The 16,539-nt window shown below is 35.5% G+C and overlaps 1 long non-coding RNA gene across 1 annotated transcript in view; it reads right to left on the bottom strand.

Annotated features, from left to right (window-relative positions):
• Positions 1-348: 348 nt before the first annotated feature.
• Positions 349-16,539, bottom strand: part of LOC121395164 — a 29,080-nt gene continuing 12,889 nt past the window's right edge. The window contains exon 3 of the long non-coding RNA XR_005962304.1: positions 349-445. This is a non-coding gene — a long non-coding RNA (uncharacterized LOC121395164). The remainder of the gene's footprint in view (positions 446-16,539) is intronic.

Genomic DNA, 16,539 nt, shown 5'->3' with positions numbered 1-16,539 from the left:
TTTTTTTTCCCCATGACAGTATCCCTTTAATGTCAGGAAGGCATTCAACAACTCCAAATTGGTCACTGCACCTCTCCCATTAGTCAAATTTGAATTCTTAAAGGGCCACAGTATTATAAATCTGGAAAATCTAATTTGAATTATTTAAAAAAACTCAACTTGAGTTTGGATATTTCCCTAGTCAAAATTGATAGTTTTGACCATAAAAAAAAATTCAAAAATTCAAAATTTTCACCATTAATAAATCTGCTCCTTAAAGTACACATTCTATTTTTGCTGCCTTAGTGGATAGAGCTGTTTCCAAAGAGTTCTAGGGTATTGGGATTTACTTCATTCTAGGACCCACCTGCAAGTAATTTCTGTGTTCTCTCCGTTACTGGATGTTTTTTCTTCAGGTAGTTTGGGTTCTTCCCAGATATTGATTAATGATGTGACGATAAGAATTCTGTATAAAGCAAAACAAAAATAACAAATCATCACTATATACTGTAAGTAAAAGATAATAAGCATTATTTTCACAGAATTTTGTGTTACAAACTGCTCTGAAAAGCCTGCTCTTAATGGATTAGATAAATTATGTTAGTATGATAATGTCCTGCAGTTTCATATAAGTCCAGACGTATTTGCTCATATGCATGAAATGGAAAATCCTGGTGATGTATGTATTTATGCTTAAACAATTAAATATGTCCTATGAATAAATAGGTTTAAATTTACTTGATTTCCTAGAAATATTCTATAATGCAGCAATTGACTGACCCAAGCTTTACATGGAGGATTAACCCTGGTCCCACAGAGCAAGACTGTAGTTAGGAAGAAGTATATCAGATTTATAGATAGGGACCATAGGACAAGTGGCAGTGACACCTGGTATCATTGCTGCCCAGTCTTATACCCATCAGCTGTTACTGAAGCACAATTTTTGGCCAATGCATTCAGTCTTTTCCTTCTCCCATCCCATTTTATGGGATCCTTTAATGGTGCGGTTCCCTAAAGCAGGTACAATGTTAATTTTCATGTGGGTACCAAAGCCCCTACACTATGGGAGTTATTTATCAAAATCCAAAAACGTTTTAACTATTTTTACTTCCTCCCAATTTATCAATACATTTTTCAGAAAATTTCTTGTGCTGGAAAAAAAAATTGTGAAAGAATGCGAATCGTACAAATTTTCCTGATTTGATGCCTGAAAACCACAAAATCTTTGGATTTTTTAAAGAAACCCAGAGCAGATCAGGATATCAACGGGCATCTGCCATTGACTTCCACATGAACTTGGCAGGTCTGAGATGGAGGACTTTTTTATTTATCCCGAAAAATCCCCGTTTTTTTTCGATGAAAAAATTGTGTTTTTCCCCTTTAAAAGTCCCACCAGAAAAAAAATCAGAATTTAATAAATAACCCCTTATAACTTTTACACAAACTGTAATAGAAACATCTTACACTGATTGTCAGTTACTTTGTTGCCCAGTATATATATACATTCAGAAACCTAAACCCACGTGCTATCATGAGTTGACGTGAAGTAGTAATGGGCGAATAAATTCGGCAGGCGCAAATTTGCTGCGAATTTCCACACTTTTCCGCCGGCAAATAAATCCGCAAAATTGCAGCAAAAATTCATCTTTGAAAAAAACTCCCTGTAGAAAAATCCGGCCGTGGAAAAAATTTATGAATAGTTGTGCACATAAACATTGTAGCCTATCAAAATTATTCGGACACCCATTGACTTTAATGCATTTGGCCAAAATAGGCGCGCGTATAATTGTCACCGGCGCCGAAATTGTTGCGTGTCAAAATTATGTTTACTCCCAATGACTTAAATGCGTTTCGCAAATTTTCACCATTTTGGCGAAGCCAAACGGGACAAATTCGTCCATCAATTATCATATGATGTCAAGCTACTGCAGACAAACTTTAGTCAAGTTCATTAAGTATTGTACTGTAATGTAGCACCTGCAACAGCTGCAGAAATTAACACACACATGGAAGCTGCTTTTTTTAATTAAAGGACAGATTTTAATGGTATTAGGTTTTTATAACCAGGACTAAACGCACAAACTCTAAAACCCGATTGTCATTGAATTGATTAATTCAAAACAATTCATTAATTTATTTAAAAAAATACAAATACCTTAAAAACCTCAAATTCTGAATTTTTAAACCTTTTCAAAATATAGGAAAATTACAATTTTTACTTGATTCGTGGAAAAAACTGCAGTTAAATTGTTAGTAAATGGAGCCCTAATGGCCGATTTACTAAAGCTGAATTTCTATTTTTTTTTCACAAATCGCATTTTTTCTTATATTTCTGTTTTTTAACATTTCTCTATAAGTCAAAATAATTGAGATTTATTAAGGGGCCTATTTACTTAGCTCGAGTGAAGGAATAGAATAAAAAAAACTTCGATTTTCGAATTATTTTTTTGGCTACTTCGACCATCGAAATGGCTACTTCGACCTTCGACTACGACTTCGAATCGAACGATTCGAACTAAAAATCGTTCGAATATTCAACCATTCGAAAGTCGAAGTACTGTCTCTTTAAAAAAAACTTTGACCCCCTACTTCGCCACCTAAAACCCACCCAGGTGCTATGTTAGCCTATGGGGAAGGTCCCCATAGGCTTTGTAACAATTTTTAGGTCGAAGAAAAATCGTTCGATCGATGGATTAAAATCCTTTGAATCGAATCCAGAATGCCTTGTAACTTATTAGAGGATCCGAATATAAAAAGTACAAACTGAGTGATGCACTAAATGATATGAAAACTTCTAATAGATTTGAGTTCAGACAATTACTAGCAAAAACCAATAGAAAAATCTAAAAACCTCTAGAAATGGCCAAAAAAGGTCCAAAATGATCAGAGAATCTCCCATTGACTTCTATAGGACCTTGACTGGTTTTACTTGCTGAAGTTTTTGATGATTTTTACACTTATAAATCTTGAACTTTAAGAATTTTAAAAGAAATTTAAAAAAACAAATTTTTTGAAAAAAAATAGAAATTCAAAAGTTTCTAAATAGGCCCCAAAATCTTGCAGATACAAAGTCCAAGTCTTTTTAGTGACCATAAGAAATGAAAAATGTAAACTTATAGTGTACCTTATCGGAGTGATTTGCTGGGCATTAAGAGACAATGGTGTCACAACCTCTATAGATCATTTAAAATGAAATGTCTCTATAGGTCCTAGTTTATTTTCTCAGAAACCAGACCCCAAATATTATTTTAATTACCAAATGTTTGTGCAATACTCTGCTCTAATGAGCAATATAAAAATTCCTATTAAAATGAGGCTGCTTTTTATAGTTTGTTTTATACACAGTATCTGTTATATGTATTTTATGATCATTCTATGTATGCAGTGTGATCCCAACAGCTATTGAATGCTGTAATTCTAGAAATATACGCTCAACAGTCTCCTGGGTGCATGCCAGATAGGAAAAAATAGACACTGATTAGACTCGCTTTTTAAATGGACTGAATTATCTGATATTTGAATGAATGTGGATTTTGAATGGAAGCCAAAAAAAAATGTATTTAATGTGTACTCATGATTTGGTTGTGAGTGCAGTTATCTTGATGACATTTTTTTCTGCTGAAGGTCATGCATATTGAATTCCAATCAGTTGGGATGTAAATGCTATTACCGTATATACTCGAGTATAAGCCGTCCCGAGTATAAGCCGAGGTACCTAATTTTACCTCCAAAAACTGGGAAAGCTTATTGATTTGAGTATAAGCCTAGGGTGAGAAATGCAGCAGCTTCTGGTAAGTTTCAATCAAAAAATTGAGGGTTTCTGCTCCCATTGGAGGTGCCGGCGTCTCATTTGTGGATGCCGGCGACCATTCTTGGACGCCGGCGAATATTCTCGGAGACTATTTTTGGACACCGGTGACTATTCTTGGACGCGGGCGACTATTCTTCGACGCCGGCGACCGTTTTTGCGCTTGACCCAAGCAAAGCCAAGGTAGAGTTTTTCAGCATAATTTGGGGGCTGAAAAACTCGGCTTATACTCGAGTATATACGGTATGATATTTTTAGGGAATACCAAATTCACTCAATTTTAGGCATGTTAGAGAGTGATGTCAGAATGAGGCATTTATAACTTAAAGAGGTTTTCACCTTAAAGACTTTTTTCAGTTCAGTTGGTTTCAGATAGTTCACCAGAAATAAAGACCTTTTCAATTACTTTCTATTTTCTATATGTGTAAGTTTTTCTAATAATAAAGTGTAAAGTTTAATTTTTCACCTTCTAAAGCAACTCCGGGACAGGGGGTCTTAGGGGCAAATTTACTTATGGTCGAATATTGAGGGTTAATTAACCCTCGATATTTGACTGCCGAATTGAAATCCTTCGAATTCGAATATGAAATCAGCAATATCATTATGTCACCGCTATAACACAATGCACATATATAAAATGTGGGATTGAATTAAAGTCATTGTTAAGTAGGATTTACGATATGTATCTTCTATTGTTTTGTTGTCAGTTTCTAGGCTACTTAACATAAACCAGACACTAAGCTCAGGACTCAGAGTTTGAATGTGCTCAATTTATTGGCGTTCTAATGGCAGTTAATAAGAAGAACATAGTGTATAACTGCCAGGCTGAAGTAGGGCCAAATCCTCTGCCATTTCTTATCCTCAGGTGGATGAGGTGACTTGGCCAAAATCACAAAGCAATGGCAAACCTTCTGAACTCCCCTATTTTTGTGAAAATTGCCAAATAACAAAGCTCTCCTTTGTGCCTCCACACTTACATCAACATTTCCTCTCATACAACAACAATTGAAACTTTCTCTGTGAACTTTTTTAATTCTTTGAAGTTGTTTCCTTTCCAGTCTCTTTATTTTTGCACTGCATTTACTTTTATTTAATAATTCTGTGTTTATATGATTTTCCAATATGTCTGTTTCCCAGCAGGCTAAATGCAGACTGAATACACATTTTGTCTTTCTATCAGTGGTAGCATGTCTTCTATGTGCAGCCTGAGATTTCTTCTGTAAAATATCTCCACAAACTTCTAGTTTATATCCAGAATGCTAGTCATGTTGTCTTAACTTATTTTATACTGTGCCATATGCACAAATTCTGTAATTAAATATATAATATAATTTTGTTTTATCCGTGCAAAACCAGTGGAAAATGTAACCACAAAGATAAAATGCATCTAGGCCCCCAGTCTATCTATTACAAAAACTGTTGGCAACTGGAACTTTTGGTACATGTCTACAGCTTTTTTTTATTAAAAATTAATCATTAAAAAAAATTGGCAGGAAAATTTTTTGCTGTGCCAAAAAATATTCCACCATGAACCAGGTTTTTAAAAAATGCACAATGGGCAAATATATTTCACAAAGTAATAACTCTCTTATAAAAAAAACTATATTGCAAAATTAACTATACTATACATTTTCCCCATTTATGAGTTTTATTTCATTTAATCAATTCATAGAAGTGAATGTAGTCTCAGTGCAGTTGCCTTTCATAGTATATTATGGGCCTGAATTAAAAAAAAGAAAGAATCAATGACGAGTGTGACAGACAGTTCAGTTCATTATATTAACTAAGACTGTAAGTTTTATGGGCCATTAACCTACCTCCTACTGTGCATTACTAACCAGTTTCTTTATGGCATTGGTATATCAGCTGTACAAAACTTCAAATATCCAAAAAGTCTTCATTTGATTGACCACCCTTAAGCCTCTGCTGTTCTTAAATCTTCTTTTAAACATTGCCCAAGCCATTCTGAACCTTCTCGAACTCTGGGGCATATTTACTTACGTGGGAATTTTCGCTTCAGAAATACTTTGCGCAATTATGGCAGACATAATTTTGTAGCAAATACGCACATTTTTCAAAGTGCTAAACTTCATCTTGGCAAATTAACACTGGCTTACTTTTTCCAGGGAAAATCCATCAGCGTGAAATTTTCTTAGCAAATTTTTAGTTTCTCAGCAAATACTTTCTTCCTAGGGAAACTTTACTTACAAATTTAAATATGGAGGATATATAAAGGTCATGTATAAGTATTTGTTACCCTATTTTGGTTACTGTCTCTTTAAATTGCAATTAACCCATGGCAATCGAGGAGCCCTGAGTCCCTTTTGCGTATGAACTGGGAACTGGTATTTACAGCGCAGGCTGTAACCTAGGGAACACTGAGGCGCACACCTTAGGGAACTTCCACTAGGACAAATAAAACATACAGTTTGCAAATGAAACAGATTTAAACTTTATATTAACACAATAGTGAACTTGGGCAATCTAATACACAATGCACTCCTGCACTGAGGACATGTGGGGCACAGTTTCTCCAACACAGTCCTTTGTATTATCAAAGTCCCAATCCTCTGGAAGGGGTTAATAACCACACAATTCAGTTCAAATAGAATGTACCTTCCCCAGAGCTCCTATACCCCAGTTAGTGCTACCTTTTCCATAAGTACCTCTCCTTAGCAGCCGCTCCCACGTAGCAGGTAAATGCACAAGACCTGTCTTCAAGTTGGTGCCCCATGCTTGTATCCTTGCCAGTATCCTCCTTTGGGTGGCTCAGTCACCGGGGTGCTCTCAGAGGCAGTCACACTGGAAATTACAGGCAGCTCTGCAGCAGGATAAATCTCACCAGTGGCACCATTCTCCTTCTGAGTCTATAGCGCTTGCCAGGGAACAGGATGGGCTCTTTCTGTATTCCCACAGATTCAACAGCTTGGACAGTTTCACAAAACTTGGTTCTGGCTGGATCTTTCACCATACAACTCCTGTTAAGCTCTGTTGGAGACCCTGTACATTTGGCTCCAAAGTCAGGCACACCCTCTCTCCCAAGGATGCACTGAGGTGCCCAGCCAATCGGATGGCTCTCCAGCCTGTAACTGGACTTGATGATGTCATAGACAGAAAAACAAGGGAAGGATTTCTCTGGTCCCCTACATATTTATTAGTGATGTTGGCAAGATTGATGGATGTGGCCACTTACTATTACATATTTCCATGAAAGCAAAATCAAGACAAAACAGATTCCCTATTGTCCCAGATACAGTATGAGCCTACCCTAAAACAAATGTGCCATGAGCTTCAAATTGTTAAAAAAGTGTAAATAACATATATTTAACAGTAATAACTTGTAAACATAACCCAACAACCATTTTGCCTTTTACAGGATATGATAGCACTAACATAATAATGTTGAGGATACACTTTTATCTTATCAATTAGCCAATCAGAACCTGTTGAAATATACTTTGGCAAAAAGGGTAATATATAGAAAAGTTTACACATTAATAAATTTGCAGATTTACAGTTGTTCACCTGGGAGAAAATTTGCCTGGCAAAATGGTGCAAACTTCTCTTGCGTTGAGGTTTTTCACTAGTGAATCGTCTTCTTTGCCCTTTGAATTGTAATTTAGTGATTTTTCTCTAAAAAAGGCTTTGCTCATTAGTAAATTCGCCCCTTTTCATGAAATTATTTTATGATACAGTTTTCATCCCATGCATGAGTTCCATTGAATAACTCCATTTACCATCACCATTTATTTTATCACAATTTTTTTTGTAGTTGTACAGTGTTGGTTGATTCAAATTACGGAACGATCTGGAAAGCCCCAGGTCCAAAGCATTCTGGATGATACAGTGGTAGTTCCTATAACTGCAATGAAAAATTATTTCTTCTAATTGAAAATTTTTAATAATTTAATTAAATATTAAATAAACCCCTTGCAGATGGAAATTTTATAACATTTCTATTTATGTTTATTCATTTCAGGAGGAGCAGTCATAACAGCTATTTAGACATAACCCTGTCTTTTTTACCCTTTAAAACATATTGACTTCAAGAATAACTTCCTAATAAAAACAACCCACCAGGTAATTTATAATATTAATTAGAGACCCAAGAAAGAATCTTATCAAATTGGCATAGACATATCATTAAATATTCCCCTTTTAATCTTTTACCCTGTCACCATTTTGTGAAGTTCTGTGTGCCACTCACTGATCATCTGACGGGAAATAATGCAGCACTGACTATAGAAGACATGTGAGTGTCATAAGCTCTGTCCAATCATTGGCTGATGTAAACTAGCATGTCTGTATGCCCTTAGTTTGTGTGTGAGCGAGGCAGCAATGACTTCAGATGGCGGTATTTCAATACTCTTGTATCATAAGTATTGATATGGTCAGTGTAATAGACATATTTTTCAGTTACACTTTAGAATGTAGATAAATGACTGCTCATAGCTAACCACCATTTATTAAAGGAAAACTATACCCCCCAAACAATGTAGGTCTCTATAAAAAGATAATGCATAAAACAGCTCATATGTAAAACCCTGCTTCGTGTAAATAAACCATTTTCATAATAATATACTTTTCTAGTAGTATGTGCCATTGGGTAATCATAAATAGAAAATTGCCATTTTAAAAAATAAGGGCCGCCCCCTGGGATCGTAGGATTCACTGTACTGTATGTTAGGTCACATGAGCCAATTAACAGACAGAGTTGTGTCTTTTGCTTCCACACTTCTTCCTGTTACAGTTAGAGCTGCAGTATTTCTGGTCAGGTGATCTCTGAGGCAGCACACAGACCATCACGAAATGGTGGCTCAAGGCAAGAGATGTAAAAGGGCAATATTTACTTAAATATATATTCCAGTTTGGTAAGATTCTTTAATATGCCACTTAATATGATATGAACTATCTGTTGCTTAAGTGTTCATTTTGGGGGTATAGTTTTCCTTTAATACAAGCAGCTCAGGTTTACTGCTTTGAATGAAAAAGCAACGTTACCTTCTTATGAAGGCTTGGGGGCTGAATTAGTTAATAGTGCTGCTCCAGCAGAATTCTGCACTGAATCCATTTCTCAAAAGAGCAAACAGATTTTTTTACATTCAATTTTGAAATCTGACATGGGGCTAGACATATTGTCAATTTCCCAGCTGCCCCAAGTCATGTGACTTGTGCTCTAATAAACTTCAACCACTCTTTACTGCAAGTTGGAGCGATATCACCCACTCCCTTTCCCCCCCCAGCAGCCAAACAAAAGAACAATGGGAAGGTAACCAGATAACAGCTCCCTAACACAAGATAACAGCTGCCTGGTAGATCTAAGAACAGCACTCAATAGTTAAAACCCATGTCCCACTGAGACACATTCAGTTACATTGAGAAGGAAAAACAGCAGCCTGCCAGAAAGCATTTCTCTCCTAAAGTGCAGGCACAAGTCACATGACCGGGGGCAGCTGGGAAAGAAACAAAATGTCTAGCCCCATGTCAGATTTCAAAATTGAATATAAAAAAATCTGTTTGCTCTTTTGAGAAATGGATTTCAGTGCAGAATTCTGCTGGAGTAGCACTATTACCTGATTCATTTTGGAATAAACATGTTTTTCGATGACAGGATCCCTTTAGGGTTAATCACAGACAGAGCCTTTCATATCTGCTCTCAAGTTGGACAAGGCACAAGAAAAGTACAATACAACCTGTCCAAAGCTGGAAGTGTCATAGTACATAATGAAACTGGATCAGTGAAACAGAAAGTGGGCAAGTTAATTAAACAAATTGCGGCATGACTAAAGCTACAGCAATGTACAAACTGAAATGCCTCGACCCTAAACATATTCCTTTAGTGATTTCTTGATACTCGTGTTCAGGCAACATATCTCAATCAAAAGCAGCCAAGTCTTGAAGCTAGTCAGCATGTGTTTCTAGTTTGGTCCTGTGGAGAGAAGCTGCCAAGAGAGCACTTGCCTTGCCAATCTTTCTTATACACTTTACAAAGAGTAAATATGAGTTTACTTTGAACTATTTCCATATTTGTCACATGAAAAAGGCTGCCAATGGCAACTTCATTACATAAATGAGACCTCATTTGTTTATTTTCTACTTTCTATTTTTCCTTTTGTGCGATTTCCTGTTTTTATCAAACTGATTTTTTCTTTTTTAAGCCAATTGGGCAACACATTGCTTTTGGTGACATAACCACTGTAATTTTTTTTATTTTTTTATTTTTCTACTGACAATTTTTATTAGTTTTCAACAATACAGTCATTATATGGTATATAATGGTTCAAAACATTGCATACTCATTACATTAGCCAAAATAATATACACACAATTAAACAAACAAACAGAAGATAAAACAATAAGAAAAATAAAGGGTAAGGGTAGTGTAAGCTGTATTATATCTGCATGACTCTCAGGGTAATTACAATTCATACAATACATATAAGCTGTATATAAACTGGATATTGACCTTAGATATCCAAAGTTTTTGAGCTTCCAAAACTGTTTCCCCCCCCCTAAATTCCTTGGTACTGCTTCTTCATATTGGTTGGTCACCTCTAACCACTGTAATATTATGATCAGTAAACAGGGATTTTTCATTTGGGTTTGTTAAGATAAGTATACATATTTTCTATAATAGAATATTACTATTTGGCATATGGTACATACTGTCGTTGTGAGTGACATAAAAGTGCCCAAATCCTCCCACCTATTGTTGGCACCGGGAATTAAGGAAAAGTGTCAGACTGTGAAATTTCTATGTGATTTTCAGTTCAAAATGTCTACATTAAACCAAATGGAACTTTCCCATGCTGGCGTTTGATTAAACAGGCTAATATAATAAACTTTCCAAATATAATCAATTAAAAATTCTGTACTGTTTCTAAAATAATCTAGTCTTTGCGATCACCCTCTCAGCATCTGTCTCTCTTTATGCAGGAGTCAAAGTCAGAATTAAATTGACAGTTAGCTGTAATATAATCTTTTTAGCGGGCTCTATTTCCTAGCAAATGTGTTAAAGCTCACTTAACTTATGGGTTTTGGTACAAACAAAATCTAAAATTTAAATAACTGACTCCTGCACAAATTGAGCTTGTAGAGAGACAGAATTTCTGACTCTTTTTAACTTAGTTTCATGCCTACCCAGCACTTAATCATAGACCTCAGATATCTTTTTAGATCACTCTTCTATTTCAAAGAACATGGACATATTTTATGCTATTTATTTTCTTGTGGAATTGTCCACACACTTTCAGGGGCAGATTTATCAAGGGTCGAATTTTGAATTTTAAAAACGTTGAAATTCGAATTAAAAAAAAACAACCAAAATTTATTTTAAATTTTTTTGGCCGAATAGGTCAGTTTTTGATCGAATAGTTCCGCTTTCGTTCGAATTCAAATCGTACGAATCAAAGTAACAGCGCATTCAATCGAAATTCTTTTCAAAAACCTTTGATTTTTCAAAGTCCACCAATTGACTCCAGATGGGTTCTAGGAGGTCTCCCATAGGCTAAAACAGCAATTCAGTAGGTTTTAGATGGCGAATGGTCGAAGTCGAATTTTTAAAGAGACAGTACATGATTCATTTCGATATTCAAGTTTTCACATTTTTTTCAAATTCAAATCGAATTTGGACTATGCCACTAAGTACACAAAATTAGTTCAAAATTCGAATTTTCACTTTGACCTTTGATAAATCTGCCCCTTAATTTGTTCAAAGAACTAGTAGAATTATATGTTTGGCATGCTGCACTCCATTGTGTGAACTTGAAAAAGGATTCTTCATCTGAATTAATAAGATGAATGAAACAAGATTGCAATCTAAGTGACCTGTATAACCTTGTTCTGTATAGAAAATATTTAACAGTTGTACTTGATGCTGTTTGATTTCCAAGGAGATTCACAGCAATTAAAGTGGACCTGTCACCCAGACACAAAAATCTGTATAATAAAAGTCCTTTTCAAACTAAACATGAAATACAATTTCTATTTTTTATTAAAGCATTCATAGCTGTTGTAAGATCATTTAAAATCTCAGCTGTCAATCAAATATTGTCTGCCACTCCTCTATGCCAGTGGCATAGAGGCGGAGCAGACAATTACTTTCACTTTCCATTCAGCACTTCCTAGATGTCACTGCTCTCCCCACATTCCCCCGTTCTCTTTACCATTTAATTGTGTAACCAGGGCATCGGGATGGACATCGGGTCCCCTATTCTGGTGCACAAACAAGATTCTGAGATGATACAAGGCTTGCCTTAATAACAATGTCCACAAAATGGCTGCTGCCTGCTTGCTATAATTTTGAAATCCCAGACTGAAGGAAGCAAGATTCAAATAATTTATATAGTGTAATTAAAGTTCATTTTGCTTGACTAATGTGATAAAATAGGATTTTGAATAATTTTTTTGGGTGACGGGTCCCTTTTAAAGGGAACAGTGAAATGTACACTGTCCGCCAGTTATATGTATTTATGTGATACAGCATATGCCTTCATATAATCCCCCACACACACATTTCATATCCTAAGAAATAAGTAATAAAAAATTAACATATAATATATATATATATATATATATATATATATATATATATATATTTATTTATGTGGTGATTTTCTTTTACTGTATTACTCTATATTGACGATATACTAATTATGTGGCGAGGTAATGAATCTAAGTTGATATAAATATGGTGGAAAACCTTAACAAACGAAATTGTCCCGTGCAATTTACAGTTACACATAAACGCAACAGATCCAATTTTTGGATGTTGAAATATTAAAGAAAGAAAAAGGTCTGGGTTTTAAGTTATACCGTAAGCCCACTGACAGAAACACTTTATTGTATTCAACCAGCTTCCATCCACCTAGTTCCAAGAATGCAGTTGCCTTCTCACAGCTCCTATGTACCATGTGCAATAATTCTGTCCATAATAAAGAACTTTAGATCGCTTTAAACAGAGGGATTATGATCAACCTACATTATTGACATCCACACATGTAGTTTATATCAAAACGTGCTCCTGTGGTTTAACATATGTAGGTAAGGCCCAATATACACTATGGGAAAGGTTGGGCAATCACAGATCCTCAATCAAACAGGCTTTTGAAACTGGAAAATCAGATTTACCCCTATCCCATCATTTTTTAATGAAGGGAAACAGACATCCTACTTTGAAATTTATAGGTATTGCAGAAAGCAGAAAGAACTCTATTGGATCAAAATGCTAGACACTGTGGCCCCTCGTGGAATTAAATGAATATTGTTCTTTTACCCCTTTTTTGGATACTAGATAAAGTGACTAGGTTTGCAGTAAATATTTAATCATGCTTGGTTTAAGTGCCTTTAACAAACAGTTTTTTAGGGATAATAATGTAATATTTTAACATTTATGGAGTGTTTTACATGATCTTAATATTTTTAATATTTTGCACTATGTATTTTGTCTTTCACACTATATCCTTAGGAGATTACCATACACCAGTTGATGTTCACTATTTGATTAATCCACACACCTGAAATATGGGCGTGGTTTGGTGGAGGGTGAGTCTTTAAAATGCTTTCACTAATTTGTTAATAAGGTCCCTGGTGTGAACCGAAACATTGATCAAATAAATAAATTGTCTTTTTTAAGATAAATCCTGGTGTGCATCAGCTTTTTTTACAAGTATATATATAAGTATATATATATATGTTTGTTTGTTTTTGCTCCTGATGAAGATCCCTGTGGGGGATCGAAACGTTGAGGCTTAATAATAAAACATTTTTTGTTTTTTCACTAAAACCCTGTGAGTGCCCCAATCCTTTTTCACTCCTTTTTCACTCCTTTTTCACTATATATATATATATATATATATATATATATATATATATATATATATATATATATATATATATATATATATATATATATATATATATACACACAATGTATTATGAAATCTAGATTTCAAGACAGCCCATTGAGATTAACCAACACTTTTGTCAGAGACTTCTCTTATTTCTCACAATTATACAGACCTTTCTCTAGGCCTGATTGCATTTAAGCTTAATGATCATTATTCCCAGGCAGAAAATACTGTACATATATCAAAAATATTAATAAATGAGAACATGAGATCATGCATGAGTCTGGCGGAATTGGCAGTCAACCAAGCAAAAAGGAAATCTCCACTTATTGGAGGTTCCCAGTGTAGTTAAAAAGCCCTTGATGATTATAAATATAGAGATTAAATGGGCCAATTATAATGAGGGCAGCTTGGAACACACAGATAATATAGCTCTGTAATGGGAGTCTATAAATATGTATTACAGGGCCTGCTCTATTGTACACACAACAATAGTAAAAGTTACAGAAAACACATAAAATATCAAGACTAACAGTTGCTCCAGATACACACAGAAAACTAGGGGCATCGGTTTAAAGCACCCCAAATTGGATTGTCCGACAGCATGCTGTCAAATTTTTATTTTCGCTTAATTTTGGAATCATTTACATGGTCAGAAGTGTATTCATTTATTTGCAAATGAAGATAACATATAACATATACATCTGTGAACTGTGTATTTGATTGTTTCATGCCAAGTTTGAGTTTGCTTTGCAGTGTGAGTGCAGGAAAAGATGGCAGGTTTCATTGATATTAATCAATATGGCTCACAAATACAAAAACAACAATAATTCAGAGAGCCAGGTAAGTAGTACAAAAACCAAATATCAATTCTTCCTAAGTTGGAGTAACAATAAGTGCAGAAATGTCACCACATAGGCAATATATCTGCACCTGATCTGTCCTTGTCGTTACATTCCTCAGAGTCCTTAACTATTAACAAAAATTCACTCTTCTGTCATCTAAGGGCAGGGGCTGACAGGGAGATCTAATTATTTATGCACGACTGCGGGAGACAAATCTCCCAAAAATTCCTCTCAATTGGAAAAAATCCTACATATCACAAATTTGTCTTTAGTTTCCTCCTGAGGCAATTTCGGATGACTTTGGAAGAACTAATCGATGCATTGGTTTTACCACTGATGATTTCAGTTATTTCCAATGGAGAGATTTGTTCCCTCCAGGGGCGCGCTGCCAACGAGGCAAGATGAGAAACTCGCCTCAGGCGGCACACCGGAGTGGTTTCCAGGGGTGGCAAAAAGCCGCTCCTGGTACCTTTAAGAGCCAAATTTAAGTTTTTTAAACCGGAAATTCGGCTTTAATAATGCGAGAGAGCGCAATTGAGCTCTCCGCATTAGAGTTCCTGCCTACGCTCCCGACGGGTAAAAACGGGGAAGGGGGGCGGCATTGCAGGAGCCACCTCGGCTGCGTTTTCCCCCTGAATCTGCGCTGGTCCCCGCATTTGTGCATTTTTATTGCACACAACAAATCTCCCTGTCAGACACTGCCCTAAAAATCCTTTTTCCAATATCTGCACTTGTCAAGTCCCTTTGTTGACTAGATGGCCAATGTTATTAATATTATTGTTACCTTCTTTTTTGAGACCTACTTCCTCTAAAAAGACAAGGGACCTAAAAAGGTATTTACCCGTTAACTTTTAAATCCTTTCTCCCAAGGCAATTTGATTAAAATTATGTTTTTCTACAAGTTTACAAAATTTTGCAGGCAATGTTTTTGCCAATTTACAAGTTTTTATGCAATTACAGTTTTTTTTTGTTTCCAATCCAGGTTTATTTGCCTAAAATGACTCACATTCATTAATCAGTAAGAATCTGAAGCAAAACTTGTAGGCACAGGTTCAATAACTTGCAAAAAAAAATTCTTCTCCATAGAAGAGATTTTCTGACTTGAGTATTGATAGTCTCACTTTGTCAAAACAATAGAGAAAATATTGCATTCTGTCTCAACATAATCTATTAGGTCTGTGCAATTGTCCAGCGAAAAGTCAAAACATTCACATATCCAGCATTGTAATGTTTTCTAAATAAAGTAAAAAGTGAAGGAATAGCATGAATCAACATTGAGCACAAACTGGACAGTCATTTTTTTAAATGTTTGTGGCAGGTGTCATATTTTATTTCATATTAAGCTGGAACTCTGTAGCCCCAAGCAAACATGAAAGTTTTTGGCACAAGGAGGGAGTATTTGGTGCCAGAGAGTGATGGACTTTGCAAATACAGCTGTAACACACTGGGCCAGAAATACCAGTGGGGCAGTTATACTTTCTGGTGCACTTTTTCTATCATTTTATATATGATTGCATGCTCTGTGTTATTTAGAAAGGCTTAGTTTTTCTATCCGATCAAAAGTCTCCCTCTGAAAAAAGAGATATTTGTGTAGCACTGATAGCCTTTTGGGGACTCAAGACAGACCATGTGGAAAGAAGGGTGAAGTTAATAATTGAACTCAAAATTCGTGTTTTGTAAATTTCTCTCGCTAATTTTTCAGCGAAGCTAAACGGGACAAATTCGCCCATCACCAGTAATCATATGTTGCTTCAGATTATTCGACTTATACACAAACCCATAGAAACAAGGAAAGGATAATATACCACTTATTGCTAAAAGGAATAGATCACAAATTTTTGCCTTGGACTGGTACTTAAAATGTCAACTAAATATTTGATTACAAACTCTGTTTTACAAATTACAAATGTTTCTGTACATAAAGTTTATTAGTGTGTTTCCTCAAGCTAGCATTTTAAAGCTGAGTACCCGGTAAGCAGTGGCGTAACAACCCTACAGCAGACCCCACAGGCACAGAGTGGGAGGGTTAGCATTTGCATGCAATGATGTGCACAACTTC

This window comes from Xenopus laevis, chromosome 6S (assembly GCF_017654675.1).
Source record: "Xenopus laevis strain J_2021 chromosome 6S, Xenopus_laevis_v10.1, whole genome shotgun sequence".
Taxonomy (NCBI): Eukaryota; Metazoa; Chordata; class Amphibia; order Anura; family Pipidae; genus Xenopus; species Xenopus laevis.
Note: the sequence above shows the minus strand (reverse complement) of the source record. Positions and strands in the feature narration are given on the sequence as shown.